This window comes from Pinus tabuliformis, chromosome 9 (assembly GCF_031772625.1).
Source record: "Pinus tabuliformis cultivar Carrire ecotype Pingquan chromosome 9, CPIR1, whole genome shotgun sequence".
NCBI classification, from domain to species: Eukaryota; Viridiplantae; Streptophyta; class Pinopsida; order Pinales; family Pinaceae; genus Pinus; species Pinus tabuliformis.
In genome coordinates this window covers 2004982671-2004987793 of record NC_142307.1, presented here as the reverse complement: position 1 = coordinate 2004987793, position 5123 = coordinate 2004982671, and the positions used below count along the sequence as shown (strand labels likewise).

At 32.7% G+C, this 5123-nt stretch overlaps 1 pseudogene; it reads right to left on the bottom strand.

Moving 5' to 3' along the window:
- Positions 1–460: 460 nt before the first annotated feature.
- On the bottom strand, positions 461–3309 carry LOC149157071 (benzyl alcohol O-benzoyltransferase pseudogene; annotated as a pseudogene).
- Between the last annotated feature and the right edge of the window lie 1814 nt (positions 3310–5123).

Below are 5123 nucleotides of genomic sequence, written 5' to 3'. Positions count from 1 at the left end.
CGACTTTTTGGAGATTCCGATGATGAAATTCGGCGGAAAAAATTGAGGTTAAATCTTGATTTGTATTATTTAAAATGGTTTTTTCTACATATTTGGATTCAGCACCCTGAGAAACCCCTTGGATGCTTTGATTGTGCAGAAACTAGCTATCAAACTTGCTATTCCAATAAATTGTTGCCGGATTTTGACCGAAAAAACCCACAGAAAAAGCTTCCAAAAAATCGCATTATAAACAACTGCTCGCAAAATTACTTTAGAAAATAAAGTAGTAAAATAAAGAAACTACTATGCTAACCCAGTACTTAAATCACCTGACTTATAGAATGAATCGTTTCATTAAACCCTAACACAACTTATCTGATTCAATCTCGATCATGAACGCATTCAACCCAACACAGCTAATTTGATCTAATGTCGATCACGAACATTAAGAAGCCTTTGATCAGTCTCCACGCCACGTTCAAACCATCCCTGAGGCTGCACTCACGCACGCATTGGTTGCATTATTTATTTCTTGCTCAAATACTTGCATAGCAGTAGATGGCAAAGAAACAGGAACAAGAAATCCTTCCCCGGCATTCACGGAAGGCCTTATCAGATATGGAACGTTTAGCGCTCCCGGATAAACCGGAGAAGCATACGCTGCCTTTCCCCATCCAAAATCCACTTCTTTGACATCCACCATAATCTTGGAAACGTCCGAAATGCCATAAACACCGTACGATTTACCGTGTGGACATCCATTCAGCTCCGCTAAATCGATGAAAGATCGCACGTATTCTTCCTTCACCCTACGTTTCCCTTCGTTAATCAATTTCACAGCGAAGGACAATGGTTCGTGAGTGAGATCCCTGGATTTAGTCATACCGTAAGCGGGAACTATCACATTTCCATAGTAACCCCTTGGAAGACGTGGCCGAAATAGAGGACGGGCATCGTAGGGAAACATAATGGTGGAAATTTGGTCGCCAGGGATATTGAGAGCCTTTTCTCTGGATCGCCACAAACAGGCCGATATTAGTTCGAATGGGGTGGGATGCTTCACCCCTACTGCCTGTCCTCTTAAAGCTGCAATTTCCTTCGAACCAAAATAAAATGATTTTGATTCCATTTCCTGTGGTACTGCAGGCACTTGCAGCATTGATTCTACTTGCTTTCTTCTAGAATCATAATATTCACGGACCCCGGGGTAATTCGCCATTGGCTTCTCCCTCGGTCTAAGGATTTCTCTGTTCCAAACTGGAGCAACCGTTGGGCTCGCTGCACCTCTTGCTATTTCACCCAAAGCCTTCAGAAATTGGGTCATTCCAACACCATCGGTCACAGTGTGATTGAAACTCACACCTAATATGAAGCCTCCACATTTTAAACGCGTTACCTGAGGGTAAAAACACCAAGTCATACAGCTCAAACTGATTAATTCGATTACATTCTGAAATAGTAAGTAACCCACCCAATCTATACAGCTCAAACTCAGAAAATTATTCAACTCTGAGATTCAACATAATAATGCGATAGGACGATAATAACTAATGCTATTTATTATAAATAAAGAAGTCGGGAAGTTTGTTTTGTTATATTTTCCTGTTTATTTTTGCTAAAATGTAGGCATTTGTTGGAATTACAAATTTAGATCTAAATTTTTCACAATATGAATGTGTCAAGAATTTTTCAAAGTGTTGTCTATATATACAATCAGAAATATGTTGAATATATATATATTTATTATTTTTTAATCACATGGTGAATCGGTAACTGCCAGGCATAATCTATGGGAGACCGAGGATCAAACCTCATAGCTGCCAATCTATGGGAGACCCAGGATCAAACCTCATAGCTGCCACTATAACACCAAGAGCATAACCAACCACCTGCAAGTCGGGTATACTAAGTTCCTATGATTTTAGCAAGAGCAGACTCATCATCCCCTCTAGCCGCCACCACAGCAGGTCATCCCCGGGCTTCGCCCATGTGACTTACCGTCAAACCACACATCACTGTACATATGTATATATATATATATATATATATATATATATATATATATACATATACAGGTCATCCCGGGCTTTGCCCATGTGACTTACCGTCAAACCACACATCACTGTACATATATATATATATATATATATATATATATATTATTCTTTAATTTTTAAGGTCATGATTAAGTCAGACACCAACCAAATTAGTGTATGAAACCTCTTTGTTTGTAGGACAGGGAACCACTTCTGAGTAGCCATTTGACTGCTAATTCTATTAAAGCATACATAATCTGCCCCTCTGGTTTTAAACATGTGACCTCTTGGGAAGAAACACATATTCTTAATCATTAGGCCCACTCAAGCTGTTTTCTTTCCCATTGCTTGTGAGACAAGAGACCTACCTCCACGCAACCATTTGACTGCTAAATCTACGAAGACATACATACTCTACCACTCTCTAATTTTTGAACCTATAACCTCTTGAAATAAAACACATGAAATTTTAATTAAAATAATATATTTTTTATTTTTTATTAAATTAAATAAAAATATATATATAACTATACAATTTGATATATGAATTCTATACTTAAAATTTATACTCAATATATATGTATATTTAAAAATAATTTTTAACCATACCATTTCACTAAAAACGAAATAAGAACTTCAAATAATTAGACATAGACAATTCAACTCTCTTCCAACGAATCTAAACGAAATAAGAACTTCAAATAATTAGACATAGACAATTCAACTCTCTTCCAACGAATCTAAAATCACAATTACAGACCTGAAACAGAAGAAGTGGAGACTCTGTGATGGGCTTGGATAGTGGAACGTAATTAATAAAGTCAAGAGCGCGAGGGAGAGGAGGAGAGAGAACTCCAAACTCTTCCAAGGAAATATCAGCATCGGCTTCTACGAGAAGAACCCCTTTACTGGTGCAGTCCATTATGAGATTCCCTTTATCATCTGCATCTCTTACTCTTCCGGCGAAGGGATAATAATGCACCAGAAGCTTGGCTAGAGCCTCTTCAATAATATTGACTGGGTCCTCTTGATTCTTCATGGAGGAGGAGCCGCAGGGTGATCGATAAAACAAAAGTGTATTCATATGAACTCTTAATCCCAATTGATTGTCGATGTTGGTAAGATACAGAGGATGGCTTGGAGTAGAGCGGTTAGGGGTAACGAGGAGAGGTGGCTTTTTGGTGACTTTGAAGTTGCAGAGAGCACTAACTTTCGGGAAGATTAGTACACGAGAACGACCAGGAGGAGCCACTGGCTGCTTCCAGCCCAATCCAAATTCCAGAACTGCCATGTAAACACAACACACTAGACACTGCCAACAAACTTAGGCGATAAGATTTCTAGAATACATAAAAAACTGTGCGAAGGATGTCAAATTTATAGAAGTTGGCAAGGAGAATCAAAGTAATTAGGTTTTATTTTTAAATATACCAAAATTGATATGAGAATCTTTTGTGAGAATGATGTGAAGATGATAATCAGAAGTTTTATTTTTAAATATACCAAAATTGATATGAGAATCTTTTGTGAGAATGATGCGAAGATGTAATATTATTATAGTGAATAGCATGAACTTTACTATCATGGGAGTTTTGAGTTCATATGGAGATGTTTTTATTTTAATTTTTGTTATTAAAATAAAGTTAGATACTTTATTTTAAAATTTAAAATTTATTTGACTTTTTTTAAGTAATGAATATTAAAAAAAAAAAAAAAAAATAATGTATCTTAGAATAAAGATGTAGGTATATACATTTGATTTAAGAAAAAAATGATTATTTATTTTTCAAATATTATTTATCTTTAAATAAATAAATATAAATAATATAAATAGAGAAAATTAAAATAGTCATTTTAAACACACTTCAACTTTAACACATTTAGAAAATCATGACATCGCTAATAAAATTAAATATAATTGCATTTAAGATAAACATTTACCTCATTCCCATGAATAAAGATCTTAAAAATATTTAATTATTAAAACTTGTGATTTGCAAGGTTCCATTTTGTAAGCGACATTATAATAGTTTAGATCTTCTTCAACTTTTGAATTTAGGTTTCTACTTCGGAATATTAAAACAAATAGAATGGTTAAAGTTTTTAAGTAGGGAGATTTTTATTCACAACTTTAAGATTCAAAATTGTTTACTTGCATTAAAATCATTTATAACAAAAATTTCCACAACAAATGGCATCAATTGGCTTTTGTTTGCTCTCTATATTCTTAAATAACTAATGCATCTACAAATGCCTATAAATATTTATCTTGCATTATTTGACAACTTGATATTTCAAGGTCTTATATGACTCCTACACTTGCCCATAAAAAACATGTTGACTTAGGGGCATACCAAATAGTTATAAAGATTTATAATGGAGGGGACATTATTTTTTCTTATCAATACATTATATTTTTTTGAAATATGTTGTTAATAAATGAATAGTTAAGTTTTAGGCATTTTATATTTTTATAAAAAAATAATAGAAAATATTTATAAGTATTGGGAGAGTCTAACTTATTAATAAATTAGATAGGCAATCAATGTAAAATTGAGACTATAATGTCAATTCCAATGAGAAATAAATTTATGAAGGTTGTATTAATGTAAGAAGAGACTCAAGAGTTTAGAGGAAGAACTTAGATTGCATTTCAAACAATATGTCTATATTGATCTAGGAAGTGATAGAATATGATAAATGTGTTTGTTAGATTTTTTTGTAATTGTTGCAATAGTATTTGAGTCTTAGTAGTAAGACTTAGAGATTTTGTTAAAGATTTGTCATTATAATTTACGAATATTTTATTTAAGTAGTGACATAAGAATTTTAGATGTTTTTCTTATATATCAATATTATATATATAAGTGATTTCAAATATATATATATATAGATAGATATATAACCAAAAAATCATAAAATAGAAATATGATTATTAAAAAAATTCAAAAACTTGATTAAACTTTGTAAATTGTTTTCAAAAGTTATTGATTAATTACAAGTCAAACTTGAGTTTCACACACTTACTAAAATGAAATTTTCATAAAATAAAAATGTGATTATTAAAATTTTTACTTGAGTAATCTTTGTAAATTATTTTCAAAA